The sequence below is a fragment of the Triturus cristatus genome, chromosome 4_1 (assembly GCF_964204655.1).
Source record: "Triturus cristatus chromosome 4_1, aTriCri1.1, whole genome shotgun sequence".
NCBI lineage: Eukaryota > Metazoa > Chordata > Amphibia > Caudata > Salamandridae > Triturus > Triturus cristatus.
This window is the reverse complement of record NC_140585.1, coordinates 639,578,703-639,595,785: the sequence shown is the minus strand read 5'-3', so window position 1 is coordinate 639,595,785 and position 17,083 is coordinate 639,578,703.

Below are 17,083 nucleotides of genomic sequence, written 5' to 3'. Positions count from 1 at the left end.
TAATGCGTGATCCTACATATACTAACGTCTGTTAGTCCTTTGTTTTAGGTCTGATGCTTGATCTGAATGACGCTTGGAGGTTTCCTAAGGATTGTATAAACTGCTGTATTTATTACCAGGTATATGATTAATCTAGTGAGACATTATTGAGAGTAGATGTTAGGTGACCCTGTTTATAGCTGTGCTCTTGTTGTTTCAGGTTATATTCCCCTGCTGACCCTTCCCTCTCCTTTCCCTCGCCTTATCACTCGAACACCCTGTATATATATATTGGGGTGTTGGTGATATCAGGAGGTGGACCCTTTCTTACTGCGGCTGGATCCTGCAGAGCATAACATGACATCTACTGTGTTTGTGGAAATACAAAGACTATTTTTTATATAACCTTGTGTGGAGTTTCCTTTGTAGTGTGCCTAGTGTGTTGCTGCTGACGCTTTACACATTGCCTCTGGGATAAGCCTTACTGCTCGTGCCAAGCTATCAAGGGGCATGAGCAGGGTTATCTTCAGTGTGTAACTCCCTTGCCCTGACTAGAGTGGTGGTTTCTGCCTGGCTATATACACACATATATATATATTCACTGAAAAAAACATAGGTTTCAGGGGCGTTATAGTTAGCTGGACTTTTCACTCGTACAAAACTATTGAAATTCCCCCGTTATAGTTAGTTCAGCTTACTATAACTAATGTGACTGTGATAATGCTTAGTTCATTATGGTACCAGTAGTTACTGGTTGTGTTTTAGATTTAATTACCTGATCTAATGGTTCTGACAGTGGCCTGATTGGCCCTGTCCTGTATATAATGCCTTGTGAATATTGTCTAATGCCAGTTGGCACAGTGTAAATGTGTGATTATGTTTCTAATGTCAGGGACCAAGCTTATCAGCACCTGCCACATCATCCCCAGAACTACAACTCCCATGATGCTCGATATGGGAGAGGATATAATCACGGCGGGCGCACAGGCAGACGCTCGTAATTTGGTTTTGGTCACGATTCTCTTTCTCGGCTGAGGGAGAGAAGGTTGGAGGAAGACTCTGACTTTGGACTGATGCTGCAAGGATCTTTGTTTGCTCTCAGAAGGCAGTAGGGTTCGGTAGAAGCGTGAGTATGCCGTGGATTAGTTCACAGAGCCGGAGTAGGCTTATCGTTATTGTTCATTTGGGAGCTGCATTGTTTTGGCCATTGCGGAATGCGGCGGTGAGGAGCCGGGGAATTGGTATCCTGGTTACTATTTGAGAGGAATGGAATTTATTCGAAACATAGCAGAATACAGCAGTGAGGAAACCACCTATTACCGTGTATGTTGCCTTTTTGCTTTGTTTTGGGAAAAAGGAACATTATCCATCGAGCAGCGGAATACGGCGGTGAGTTAACCGCGTATTGCCGTGCGGAGGGGGACACTGTGACTTGCTGTAACCTGAGTATTCACATAGCGGAATACGGCGGTGAGGAAACCACATATTACTGCGTATGTGTTGAATTAACAGTTGGTTTGTATTCCTTGGGATACTATTCTATCACATTCTGACATTGGATTACAAAAAGACTTTTATATAGCAAAGTGTGGAGACTATGATTCAGTACTAACGTGTCTCATTCCTGCGTTTGTGGTAAAACCTCTGGGCATGTATGAGGGGTGTGTAGGTGCATATTTGGTGGATATAATGCGTGATCCTACATATACTAACGTCTGTTAGTCCTTTGTTTTAGGTCTGATGCTTGATCTGAATGACGCTTGGAGGTTTCCTAAGGATTGTATAAACTGCTGTATTTATTACCAGGTATATGATTAATCTAGTGAGACATTATTGAGAGTAGATGTTAGGTGACCCTGTTTATAGCTGTGCTCTTGTTGTTTCAGGTTATATTCCCCTGCTGACCCTTCCCTCTCCTTTCCCTCGCCTTATCACTCGAACACCCTGTATATATATATTGGGGTGTTGGTGATATCAGGAGGTGGACCCTTTCTTACTGCGGCTGGATCCTGCAGAGCATAACATGACATCTACTGTGTTTGTGGAAATACAAAGACTATTTTTTATATAACCTTGTGTGGAGTTTCCTTTGTAGTGTGCCTAGTGTGTTGCTGCTGACGCTTTACACATTGCCTCTGGGATAAGCCTTACTGCTCGTGCCAAGCTATCAAGGGGCATGAGCAGGGTTATCTTCAGTGTGTAACTCCCTTGCCCTGACTAGAGTGGTGGTTTCTGCCTGGCTATATACACACATATATATATATTCACTGAAAAAAACATAGGTTTCAGGGGCGTTATAGTTAGCTGGACTTTTCACTCGTACAAAACTATTGAAATTCCCCCGTTATAGTTAGTTCAGCTAACTATAACTCGCGTGCCCGCAATGCACTGCTGATGACGTCACATGTTACATCACTCATGACATGGTCAGTGACTTCACGGATGACATCACTGATGACATCTCAAATGACATCACTGATGACATCAGTGATGACATCATCCAGTGAATGTGTGTTTTTCTGAAAAATAAATATGTTTTATATATGTATATCTCAAGGTCGATGGAAGAATAAATGGGTATATAAGTGTCTAAATGGAAGATTTGTTTTTGAAAAATTGATTGTATAACTGACTGATTAAGTGTATCTTAGTGAATACATGGCTTAGTGAGTAATGTTTAAATATGTAAATATCTGTATCAGTCTCTCACTTTGTGTATAAGTGGCTGCATGGGTTGGTGAGTAGCTACATGAGTGTCTATATAGGTTATTAGTTGGTTTTTTGAGTATCAGTATGAGTGTCTGAGTGTCTGTATGGTTCGGTGGGGGGTATTACGAAGTGCATAGGTGCATGAATGAGTGACTCACTGTTTGTATGTGTTGAAGACAGCATGTGTGCAGGACTGTATGGGTGGATGAGTGTGTGCATGGGTGTGTTAGTAAGTGAATGACTGTTTCAATAGTGTTTTTATGAGTAACTACATATGTTTTAAACTAGTATATGTGACTATTGGTGTATATAAGTGAGTATATGTGAGAGTGAGAGATTGGAAGAGTTCCTGTATGAATAAGTATGTGTTTCTATAAGTGATTGTTTAAAAGACTAAGTATGTGTGAGTTTCTGTAGAAGTAAGTGTGGTGGTGTGTGTATAACTGTATATGCAAGTAAATGGATGTTTGATTCTTTATTAGCATGAGTGCCTATGTGTGTGAGTAACTCCATGGATGAGTGGCGTTGTGTAACAGGATGTATAGGTGTATGAGTATTTATGATGAGTGAGTACATGTATGAGTGACTGTATAGGACTGCTGGTGAATGAGTGGATGTGTATGTGGATCTTAGAATTACTGAATAGGTTGTTGTATCTGGTATTGGTATGTCCATTGTTTTGAAAATTTTAGTTTCTATTTTTGAATGAGTGTATCATAGGTTATATTAGGGTGAGAGGAGGTCTGCCACTCTATCACAAGAATGATGTCATCAGTGATGTCATCAGTGATGTCATTTGAGATGTCATCAGTGATGTCATGAGTGATGTCACTGACCATATCATGAGTGATGTAATATGTGACATCATCAGCAGTGCATTGCGGGCGCGCGAGTTATAGTTAGCTAAACTAACTATAACGGGGGAATTTCAATGGTTTTTTATGAGTGAAAAGTCCAGCTAACTATAACGCCCCTGAAACCTATGGTTTTTTCCGGAAATTTCTAAGTTTTTTTTAATGCTAATTCCTAACTATAACGTGCCTGAAACCTATGTTTTTTTCAGTGAATTACAAAGGTTTTTTAAATGCTATTTTCTAACTATGCCTACAGAGATAGGACATGTGAAGAAAGAAGAAAAAACGCACAGAAAGAAAAAAAAGAAATGCAGAAAGAAGCAACAGAAGTCCTCAAAGACGAAGAAAAGTGCAGGAAGAAGGATAACGTGGAAAAAAAACAAACAGAAGAGCAGAAAGAAGCCTTGTTGCAAAATCATCCTGTACCCTCAACTTTTTCAGACAGATATTGGTGGTAACTGAGTCTGACTAAAGAGTCCTAGAGCCAGTGCTAGGTTAAAAGACACTCAGAATACAGTGAAAACACCTACATACACTAGAGAACGCTATGCGTTGGGGTCCCCCTGAGATTAGCATGACCTCCTCTGTAAGCCCCTAGTATATAACAGGGCAGGGGGATTAAAACTACCTCTTAAAACATGCCACAGGGCGTGTTTGCACACGTCACCTCAGGCCCCATCTCCTCCCTTCCCCACTGTGCAAACACGCCCTGTGGCCGTTTTAAGCTGGGACATTAAGTCCCCTTGAATCCTGAGGGTCCCTAGGGTCCAACTAGACCACTAGGTACCTCCAGTAAGTGCCACAGAGCTGCGTTGCAGAGAGATGTAAAAAGGGGCACGGCCTGGACCACCTCTCTATAACGCAGTGCAGTGGCGCTTACTGGAAGCCCCTGGTGGGCTAGTTGGCCCCCAGGGTCCCTCAGGATTGAAGGTGAATTATTTCCCCAACTTAAAATGCGCCACAGGGCGTGTTTGCACAAGTTAACTCAGGCCCCGTCCCCTCCCTTCACCACTGTGTAAACACGCCCTGTGGCCGTTTTTAGTTGGGAGATTAAGTTCATTTGAATCCTGAGGGTCCCTAGGGTCCAACAAGCCCACTAGGTACCTCCAGTAAGCACCACAGAGCTGCGTTGCAGAGAGGTGTAAAAAGTGGCACGGTCTGGACCACCTCTCTGCAACGCAGCTCAGTGATGCTTACTGGAAGCACCTGGTGGGCTAGTTAGCCCCCAGGGGCCCTCAGGATTGAAGGGGAATTATTTCCCCAACTTAAAACGCGCCATAGGGCGTGTTTGCACCCGTCACCCGTCCCCTCCCTTCCCCACTGTGTAAACATGCCCTGTGGACGTTTTAAGTTGGGAGATTAAGTCCCCTTGAATCCTGAGGGTCCCTAGAGGCAAAATAGCCCACTAGGTACGTCCAGTAAGCGCCATTGCAGAGAGGTGTAAAAAGGGGCACGTCCTGCACCACCTCTCTGCAACGCAGAGCAGTGGCGCTTACTGGAAGCACCTGCTGGGCTAGTTCTCCCCCAGGGTCCCTCAGGATTGAAAGGGAATTATTTCCCCTCCCTTCACCACTGTGTAAACATGGCCTGTGGCCATTCTAAGTTGAGAGATTAAGTTCCCTTGAAGCCTAAGGGTCGCTAGGGTCAAACTTGCCCACTAGGTACCTTCAGTAAGTGCCACAGAGCTGCGTTGCAGAGAGGTGTAAAAAGGAGCTTGGCCTCAGAACACCTGTCTGCAACGCAGCTCCCTGGCACATACTGGAGATACCTGTTGGGCTAGTTGGCCCTCAGGGACCCTCAGTATTGAAGGGGAATTAATTCCCCAACTTACAACTGGCCAGGGGGCACGTTTGCAGAGTGCTGCAAAGAGGGGGCGTGGCCTCCGGCGCGATGCCGCTCTTTTATTTATTTTATTTTTTTAAGAAGGATGGCTGTGTGGCCCCCCTTCTTTTTTCCCCCAGGGCCAGCCCCCTAATTTTTTTATATTTAAAAAAAAATTGGAAGGGGGCCGCGTGGCCCCCCTCCCAAGGCATTAATCGGCCCCAGGGACCCCAACCCCCAGGGCATTTTATTCTTTAAGAGGGGTGCTGCATTGCCCCCCTCCTCAGGCCACTTATGGCCCCGGGGACCCCATCCCCCGGGGCCGGCCTTTGTTTTTTATTATTTAAAAAAAATATATATTTATAGAAACTCCTAGGACATGCTGGACAAACCGTATGTACCTATCACCATGACGATTTGCGTGATATTCATTAAAAGGCAACTATGCATACAATGAATCCACGTGGAATGTATTTACACCTCTAGTGAAGCTCTGACGTGTCTGATGCCCTACCATGCCTAATCCCTGCGGCGCAGCTGGTGGGTACTCTCCAAGTAGACACCCTTGTCGTTTATTTATACAAAAATGAGTAGCTATTGACGGGCACAGTTAATACACACGCACAGCAAGCCATTCAAAGGGGATTCGACAAAAATTCAACTAAATCTATGCAAGAAACCCCCCTCACGGTTAATAAAACACACATCCACCATGCGCTAGTGCGTGCGCTATCTCGCGCTCTCCAATGAATCTGTCATTGCGCACAATGTATTGCATATTCTATTTCACGCCCTGGTTCATCTTAAATCACACTTTTTGGTGCATAGTTTATACAATACACTATATCTAGTTTTCATTTTCAATCGTGCTCTCAGGACTATGTTCTATATAACACTGCGTTCACCTACCCTTTTCACGGGCATTACATTTTACGATGGGGGTGGAGGGTAAGAGGGTGTTTCTGCCAAGTGAGCCCAGAGTCACAGTCATCAACGTCCTCTTCTTCCTGAATAAAAGTGAGATTATGCTACATACTTGTTAATATTTTAAGTAGTTCGCTCAGACACACATTTTAAAAACAATAAAGTTCCTAATACCCACCTTCTCTGAACAGTTAGCTTGCTGCCCCATCCACTTCCTCCCTATCCTCTGTTATAGTTACTATAACTAATGTGACTGTGATAATGCTTAGTTCATTATGGTACCAGTAGTTACTGGTTGTGTTTTAGATTTAATTACCTGATCTAATGGTTCTGACAGTGGCCTGATTGGCCCTGTCCTGTATATAATGCCTTGTGAATATTGTCTAATGCCAGTTGGCACAGTGTAAATGTGTGATTATGTTTCTAATGTCAGGGACCAAGCTTATCAGCACCTGCCACATCATCCCCAGAACTACAACTCCCATGATGCTCGATATGGGAGAGGATATAATCACGGCGGGCGCACAGGCAGACGCTCGTAATTTGGTTTTGGTCACGATTCTCTTTCTCGGCTGAGGGAGAGAAGGTTGGAGGAAGACTCTGACTTTGGACTGATGCTGCAAGGATCTTTGTTTGCTCTCAGAAGGCAGTAGGGTTCGGTAGAAGCGTGAGTATGCCGTGGATTAGTTCACAGAGCCGGAGTAGGCTTATCGTTATTGTTCATTTGGGAGCTGCATTGTTTTGGCCATTGCGGAATGCGGCGGTGAGGAGCCGGGGAATTGGTATCCTGGTTACTATTTGAGAGGAATGGAATTTATTCGAAACATAGCAGAATACAGCAGTGAGGAAACCACCTATTACCGTGTATGTTGCCTTTTTGCTTTGTTTTGGGAAAAAGGAACATTATCCATCGAGCAGCGGAATACGGCGGTGAGTTAACCGCGTATTGCCGTGCGGAGGGGGACACTGTGACTTGCTGTAACCTGAGTATTCACATAGCGGAATACGGCGGTAAGGAAACCACATATTACTGCGTATGTGTTGAATTAACAGTTGGTTTGTATTCCTTGGGATACTATTCTATCACATTCTGACATTGGATTACAAAAAGACTTTTATATAGCAAAGTGTGGAGACTATGATTCAGTACTAACGTGTCTCATTCCTGCGTTTGTGGTAAAACCTCTGGGCATGTATGAGGGGTGTGTAGGTGCATATTTGGTGGATATAATGCGTGATCCTACATATACTAACGTCTGTTAGTCCTTTGTTTTAGGTCTGATGCTTGATCTGAATGACGCTTGGAGGTTTCCTAAGGATTGTATAAACTGCTGTATTTATTACCAGGTATATGATTAATCTAGTGAGACATTATTGAGAGTAGATGTTAGGTGACCCTGTTTATAGCTGTGCTCTTGTTGTTTCAGGTTATATTCCCCTGCTGACCCTTCCCTCTCCTTTCCCTCGCCTTATCACTCGAACACCCTGTATATATATATTGGGGTGTTGGTGATATCAGGAGGTGGACCCTTTCTTACTGCGGCTGGATCCTGCAGAGCATAACATGACATCTACTGTGTTTGTGGAAATACAAAGACTATTTTTTATATAACCTTGTGTGGAGTTTCCTTTGTAGTGTGCCTAGTGTGTTGCTGCTGACGCTTTACACATTGCCTCTGGGATAAGCCTTACTGCTCGTGCCAAGCTATCAAGGGGCATGAGCAGGGTTATCTTCAGTGTGTAACTCCCTTGCCCTGACTAGAGTGGTGGTTTCTGCCTGGCTATATACACACATATATATATATTCACTGAAAAAAACATAGGTTTCAGGGGCGTTATAGTTAGCTGGACTTTTCACTCGTACAAAACTATTGAAATTCCCCCGTTATAGTTAGTTCAGCTAACTATAACTCGCGTGCCCGCAATGCACTGCTGATGACGTCACATGTTACATCACTCATGACATGGTCAGTGACTTCACGGATGACATCACTGATGACATCTCAAATGACATCACTGATGACATCAGTGATGACATCATCCAGTGAATGTGTGTTTTTCTGAAAAATAAATATGTTTTATATATGTATATCTCAAGGTCGATGGAAGAATAAATGGGTATATAAGTGTCTAAATGGAAGATTTGTTTTTGAAAAATTGATTGTATAACTGACTGATTAAGTGTATCTTAGTGAATACATGGCTTAGTGAGTAATGTTTAAATATGTAAATATCTGTATCAGTCTCTCACTTTGTGTATAAGTGGCTGCATGGGTTGGTGAGTAGCTACATGAGTGTCTATATAGGTTATTAGTTGGTTTTTTGAGTATCAGTATGAGTGTCTGAGTGTCTGTATGGTTCGGTGGGGGGTATTACGAAGTGCATAGGTGCATGAATGAGTGACTCACTGTTTGTATGTGTTGAAGACAGCATGTGTGCAGGACTGTATGGGTGGATGAGTGTGTGCATGGGTGTGTTAGTAAGTGAATGACTGTTTCAATAGTGTTTTTATGAGTAACTACATATGTTTTAAACTAGTATATGTGACTATTGGTGTATATAAGTGAGTATATGTGAGAGTGAGAGATTGGAAGAGTTCCTGTATGAATAAGTATGTGTTTCTATAAGTGATTGTTTAAAAGACTAAGTATGTGTGAGTTTCTGTAGAAGTAAGTGTGGTGGTGTGTGTATAACTGTATATGCAAGTAAATGGATGTTTGATTCTTTATTAGCATGAGTGCCTATGTGTGTGAGTAACTCCATGGATGAGTGGCGTTGTGTAACAGGATGTATAGGTGTATGAGTATTTATGATGAGTGAGTACATGTATGAGTGACTGTATAGGACTGCTGGTGAATGAGTGGATGTGTATGTGGATCTTAGAATTACTGAATAGGTTGTTGTATCTGGTATTGGTATGTCCATTGTTTTGAAAATTTTAGTTTCTATTTTTGAATGAGTGTATCATAGGTTATATTAGGGTGAGAGGAGGTCTGCCACTCTATCACAAGAATGATGTCATCAGTGATGTCATCAGTGATGTCATTTGAGATGTCATCAGTGATGTCATGAGTGATGTCACTGACCATATCATGAGTGATGTAATATGTGACATCATCAGCAGTGCATTGCGGGCGCGCGAGTTATAGTTAGCTAAACTAACTATAACGGGGGAATTTCAATGGTTTTTTATGAGTGAAAAGTCCAGCTAACTATAACGCCCCTGAAACCTATGGTTTTTTCCGGAAATTTCTAAGTTTTTTTTAATGCTAATTCCTAACTATAACGTGCCTGAAACCTATGTTTTTTTCAGTGAATTACAAAGGTTTTTTAAATGCTATTTTCTAACTATGCCTACAGAGATAGGACATGTGAAGAAAGAAGAAAAAACGCACAGAAAGAAAAAAAAGAAATGCAGAAAGAAGCAACAGAAGTCCTCAAAGACGAAGAAAAGTGCAGGAAGAAGGATAACGTGGAAAAAAAACAAACAGAAGAGCAGAAAGAAGCCTTGTTGCAAAATCATCCTGTACCCTCAACATTTTCAGACAGATATTGGTGGTAACTGAGTCTGACTAAAGAGTCCTAGAGCCAGTGCTAGGTTAAAAGACACTCAGAATACAGTGAAAACACCTACATACACTAGAGAACGCTATGCGTTGGGGTCCCCCTGAGATTAGCATGACCTCCTCTGTAAGCCCCTAGTATATAACAGGGCAGGGGGATTAAAACTACCTCTTAAAACATGCCACAGGGCGTGTTTGCACACGTCACCTCAGGCCCCATCTCCTCCCTTCCCCACTGTGCAAACACGCCCTGTGGCCGTTTTAAGCTGGGACATTAAGTCCCCTTGAATCCTGAGGGTCCCTAGGGTCCAACTAGACCACTAGGTACCTCCAGTAAGTGCCACAGAGCTGCGTTGCAGAGAGATGTAAAAAGGGGCACGGCCTGGACCACCTCTCTATAACGCAGTGCAGTGGCGCTTACTGGAAGCCCCTGGTGGGCTAGTTGGCCCCCAGGGTCCCTCAGGATTGAAGGTGAATTATTTCCCCAACTTAAAATGCGCCACAGGGCGTGTTTGCACAAGTTAACTCAGGCCCCGTCCCCTCCCTTCACCACTGTGTAAACACGCCCTGTGGCCGTTTTTAGTTGGGAGATTAAGTTCATTTGAATCCTGAGGGTCCCTAGGGTCCAACAAGCCCACTAGGTACCTCCAGTAAGCACCACAGAGCTGCGTTGCAGAGAGGTGTAAAAAGTGGCACGGTCTGGACCACCTCTCTGCAACGCAGCTCAGTGATGCTTACTGGAAGCACCTGGTGGGCTAGTTAGCCCCCAGGGGCCCTCAGGATTGAAGGGGAATTATTTCCCCAACTTAAAACGCGCCATAGGGCGTGTTTGCACCCGTCACCCGTCCCCTCTCTTCCCCACTGTGTAAACATGCCCTGTGGACGTTTTAAGTTGGGAGATTAAGTCCCCTTGAATCCTGAGGGTCCCTAGAGGCAAAATAGCCCACTAGGTACGTCCAGTAAGCGCCATTGCAGAGAGGTGTAAAAAGGGGCACGTCCTGCACCACCTCTCTGCAACGCAGAGCAGTGGCGCTTACTGGAAGCACCTGCTGGGCTAGTTCTCCCCCAGGGTCCCTCAGGATTGAAAGGGAATTATTTCCCCTCCCTTCACCACTGTGTAAACATGGCCTGTGGCCATTCTAAGTTGAGAGATTAAGTTCCCTTGAAGCCTAAGGGTCGCTAGGGTCAAACTTGCCCACTAGGTACCTTCAGTAAGTGCCACAGAGCTGCGTTGCAGAGAGGTGTAAAAAGGAGCTTGGCCTCAGAACACCTGTCTGCAACGCAGCTCCCTGGCACATACTGGAGATACCTGTTGGGCTAGTTGGCCCTCAGGGACCCTCAGTATTGAAGGGGAATTAATTCCCCAACTTACAACTGGCCAGGGGGCACGTTTGCAGAGTGCTGCAAAGAGGGGGCGTGGCCTCCGGCGCGATGCCGCTCTTTTATTTATTTTATTTTTTTAAGAAGGATGGCTGTGTGGCCCCCCTTCTTTTTTCCCCCAGGGCCAGCCCCCTAATTTTTTTATATTTAAAAAAAAATTGGAAGGGGGCCGCGTGGCCCCCCTCCCAAGGCATTAATCGGCCCCAGGGACCCCAACCCCCAGGGCATTTTATTCTTTAAGAGGGGTGCTGCATTGCCCCCCTCCTCAGGCCACTTATGGCCCCGGGGACCCCATCCCCCGGGGCCGGCCTTTGTTTTTTATTATTTAAAAAAAATATATATTTATAGAAACTCCTAGGACATGCTGGACAAACCGTATGTACCTATCACCATGACGATTTGCGTGATATTCATTAAAAGGCAACTATGCATACAATGAATCCACGTGGAATGTATTTACACCTCTAGTGAAGCTCTGACGTGTCTGATGCCCTACCATGCCTAATCCCTGCGGCGCAGCTGGTGGGTACTCTCCAAGTAGACACCCTTGTCGTTTATTTATACAAAAATGAGTAGCTATTGACGGGCACAGTTAATACACACGCACAGCAAGCCATTCAAAGGGGATTCGACAAAAATTCAACTAAATCTATGCAAGAAACCCCCCTCACGGTTAATAAAACACACATCCACCATGCGCTAGTGCGTGCGCTATCTCGCGCTCTCCAATGAATCTGTCATTGCGCACAATGTATTGCATATTCTATTTCACGCCCTGGTTCATCTTAAATCACACTTTTTGGTGCATAGTTTATACAATACACTATATCTAGTTTTCATTTTCAATCGTGCTCTCAGGACTATGTTCTATATAACACTGCGTTCACCTACCCTTTTCACGGGCATTACATTTTACGATGGGGGTGGAGGGTAAGAGGGTGTTTCTGCCAAGTGAGCCCAGAGTCACAGTCATCAACGTCCTCTTCTTCCTGAATAAAAGTGAGATTATGCTACATACTTGTTAATATTTTAAGTAGTTCGCTCAGACACACATTTTAAAAACAATAAAGTTCCTAATACCCACCTTCTCTGAACAGTTAGCTTGCTGCCCCATCCACTTCCTCCCTATCCTCTGTTGAGTGAATCCATCGACTAGCCTCCTCCCTCCCGCCATGCATGGTCTTCCTGCCCTACATTGCCCAATTCTGTGCCCCATTATTGACCTCCTGCTCAGCCTCTTTGCTTAGCTTGCTGCCCCGATTCTTCTTCCCCCTGCCCTCCGATGTCTTTGTGCATGCCCCAGCTCCATCCTTTTTGCCCACCATGTTCCATGGACCTGACACTCCTATCTACTCTGAGTATTCTGTTGAGCTGCCAATCCCCTCCCACCTGCTTAGCATTGTCAGATGACTGTAACTTGTCCCTGCCACCTCTACCATGCCTGTCAACATGCCATGCTCCTATCCCCTTCCTCCTGTCCTCCATGGTCCATTTGACTGCCACACCCTTCTTCCCTCCCTGGTCTGTTGTACTGCAACTGCTCCTCCTGCCTGCCCCACGCAGTCTGTTGTGAGGCCCCTTCCCCTGAACTCTCTTGTCTGTGCCCATGTCCTGACCCTCCCTTCTATCCTCCATGGTCCATTGTGCATGCCCATGCACCCTCCTTCTTGCCCATCATAGCCATTGTGCTGCCACTAACCCTCCCGCTTCCCATGCATGGTCTTCTGTGCTGCCACTAACCCTTCCACCTTCCCTGTGTGGTCAGCTAGCTGCCTCTGACCCCCTCCCACCTTCCCTCCATGGCCTGTGTGTATGCCATCATAGTCTCACTGTTGCTCTCCATGGTGTGTCTTGTTTCTAGTGCCCATCCTGCCTGACCTCCATGGTCATCTTGCTGCTCCTGCCCTGCCCCCTTGCCCCCAGCCCTCTGTTTCCATGTGCAGACCCCTATTCCCTCCCTGCTGGCTTGTCTGTTCCATTGTAATGCCCCTGATCTGTCCCTCCTGCCCTTTATGGTCTGTTATGCTGCAGCTTTCTCTCCTGTCTGTCCATTATGGTCAGCTAGCTACCATTGCCTCTTTCCCCTCTCTTCTCTGTTGTCCATGTGCATGTTCCTGTCCCCTCCCTATTGCTTCCTATGGATTGTTGTGCTGCATTCCCGTCCCGCATGTCCTGTGTGGTGTATTGTGTTGCTGCAAACCCTGATGCCTGCCTGTAGGTTCAGTTTGGTGTACCTCTCCATGTCCCTCCTGTCCTCTATTATCCAAGTCCATGTCTCTATCCCAATTCCTTCTGCCTTCCATGATCCAATGTACCATACTTGCAAACATTTTGAACTTGGTAAGAGGGAGATTTTGAAAAAAAACTGGGGTATTGATTTTCCCCTTTGAGTTACATTGAAAAAGAGTAGATTGTAGACAGGAGACAGTTCAAATAAAGCCCATTTGAGCTTAAAAACATTGGACGTTTCCTGGCTGAATCGGGTCTGTTGGCATGTATGGTTGTACTACCACTGCCTCTTCCTTCTGCCCACAATGGTCTATTATATTGCCACAGCCTCTCTTGCCAGTCCTGTATTGTTGGTTTGTTGCCCCTGCCCCCCTTTCCACTGCCCTCCTTAGTCTGTTGTGCTGCCACTGCCCTTCCTGCCTGCCCAGTGTGGTCAAATTGATGCCTCTGCACCCTTCTACCTGGCTTCAATTTTCAGAGTCCGTGCCCCTGGCCTCTGCCTCTCAACAGTATCCTAATGAACAACGGGATTGCTAACATTCTATATTTATTACTAAAGTGTGGAACGCCTGACGTCATCTTGATGTAATCAAAACTGTAATACCTATAGCATTTCCTTTAGAAATTACATATATGAGAGGGTCTTATTTGCATCAAGTTATGGTTAGTGCTCTAAAAAACTAAAATGAGGACATATTTTCTGAGTTTTCAAATAGCGACAAAGAACTTTTAAATTATTTGTTATCTTTATGTTTTTTTATCCAGTTGACCACTTGATTAAATGTTGCACTTAGGGGAGAGGATGTGGTGTTACTTCCAGAGCTGCAGACTTTGCAACTGGGGAACCAGGTTGGAGTTTCTGCTTCAGCTCAACATTCTGTGATTCTGGTCAAATCACTTAATCTCCCCATGTCTACAACCAAAATTAATTTGGTCTTGTGTGATGTAACCAATGCTCATGTAAGGCACTCCAATACATGACAAGTCTGCACTATATAAAACTGCAAATACACAAAAAATAAGTGTTTTGCACACTTCTGTCACTGGGCTACATGTGGGCTACATCTAGGTGATATTTGTGCTGCATTTGGGCTCTTTTGTCTCTGGTGGCCATCTTGGGAGATTTATTTGTTATGAAGTTTCCTAATTTCCTCATTTACTGCAGTCCCCTCAGTAGGAAATGCTTTCAGTTTTTTACTTTGATTCCATCAAGAAGGTATTCAGATATGTCACACATTTGTCATAAATTCTGAATGTTAGCACTTTAGTTGCTTATTAGATCACTGTAGTAAAGCTACTGCTCACCACGGAAGTCTGCTGCTGGTATTAAAAGTGCATGTTTCAGTCTGCATGTCAGAAGTTTTTAATGAAATAGAAGAGGATTTGAGAAGTCACTCAAAATGTGCCCTAATTTTTCTTTCTTCAGCACTAATCATAATTTCTATGGCAAAACGAACCCCCTCATTGTGTTCCTTTTTAAATTAAATGTTTTAAGTGTTACCAGTTAATTCCAATCAAGATGGCTTCAGGTGTGCCATACTTTTGTCATAAGTAAGACTGTTAGCGCTCTAGTTGTTCGTTAGAACACTGTGGGACATTCTGTCATTGGGCTAGGCTTGGGCTACATCTGGGTGATATTTGTGCTACATTTGGGCTCATTTGTCTCTGGTGGCCATTTTGGGAGACTTATTTTTTATGAAGTTTCCTAATTTCCTCATTTTCTACAGTCTCCTCAGTAGGAAATACTTTCAGTTTTTTACTTTGATACCATCAAGAAGGCATTCGGATGTGTCACACATTTGCCATAAATTCAGAATGTTAGCACTCTAGTTGCTCATTAGATCACTGTAGTAAAGCTACTGCTCACCAGGGAAGTCTGCTGCTGGTATTGAAAGTGCATGTTTCAGTCTGCATGTCAGAATTTTTTTATGAAATAGAAGAGGATTTGAGAAGTCACTCGACTTCAGGATCAACCATCAGGTTTATTTGATAGGAACACAAGCTGCAGGATTCATGTGCATTATTCTCCGACGCGTTTCGAGGCTCCTGCCTCTTAATCATGGATAATTAACACTGCACAGATGGCTCTGATTCAGCATGCTCTTTTAAATACCTTGAGTAGGCGTCGCTCATAGCGTCTTGATTTGCAATGCAGGCTGGACCTTGTAGTAAGGATCAGAGTTCATTTGTTACCCTCCAGTGGGCTCTGCTAAGTGTCAATATTTTAAACCTATTATTACCCTTCAGTGGGCCATATTCACTGCGCACGTTGTTATTTTCCGCTCCTGAAGTGATGAGACGAGACAGGCATCGTTCCTGCTCGCAGCCTCTCACTCGAATTTGGAGATGGTGCAGTCCTTCACGGCAGGGCTGCCGTGGATTAAATGTACCTCAAAGTGCCCAAGCTTTTAAGAACGCACTCGACTTCAGGATCAACCATCAGGTTTATTTGATAGGAACACAAGCTGCAGGATTCATGTGCATTATTCTCCGACGCGTTTCGAGGCTCCTGCCTCTTAATCATGGATAATTAACACTGCACAGATGGCTCTGATTCAGCATGCTCTTTTAAATACCTTGAGTAGGCGTCGCTCATAGCGTCTTCATTTGCAATGCAGGCTGGACCTTGTAGTAAGGATCAGAGTTCATTTGTTACCCTCCAGTGGGCTCTGCTAAGTGTCAATATTTTAAACCTATTATTACCCTTCAGTGGGCCATATTCACTGCACACGTTGTTATTTTCCGCTCCTGAAGTGCTGAGACGAGACAGGCATCGTTCCTGCTCGCAGCCTCTCACTCGAATTTGGAGATGGTGCAGTCCTTCACGGCAGGGCTGCCGTGGATTAAATGTACCTCAAAGTGCCCAAGCTTAAGAACGCACTCGACTTCAGGATCAACCATCAGGTTTATTTGATAGGAACACAAGCTGCAGGATTCATGTGCATTATTCTCCGACGCGTTTCGAGGCTCCTGCCTCTTAATCATGGATAATTAACACTGCACAGATGGCTCTGATTCAGCATGCTCTTTTAAATACCTTGAGTAGGCGTCGCTCATAGCGTCTTGATTTGCAATGCAGGCTGGACCTTGTAGTAAGGATCAGAGTTCATTTGTTACCCTCCAGTGGGCTCTGCTAAGTGTCAATATTTTAAACCTATTATTACCGTTCAGTGGGCCATATTCACTGCGCACGTTGTTATTTTCCGCTCCTGAAGTGCTGAGACGAGACAGGCATCGTTCCTGCTCGCAGCCTCTCACTCGAATTTGGAGATGGTGCAGTCCTTCACGGCAGGGCTGCCGTGGATTAAATGTACCTGAAAGTGCCCAAGCTTTTAAGAACGCACTCGACTTCAGGATCAACCATCAGGTTTATTTGATAGGAACACAAGTTGCAGGATTCATGTGCATTATTCTCCGACGCGTTTCGAGGCTCCTGCCTCTTAATCATGGATAATTAACACTGCACAGATGGCTCTGATTCAGCATGCTCTTTTAAATACCTTGAGTAGGCGTCGCTCATAGCGTCTTGATTTGCAATGCAGGCTGGACCTTGTAGTAAGGATCAGAGCTCATTTGTTACCCTCCAGTGGGCTCTGCTAAGTGTCAATATTTTAAACCTATTAT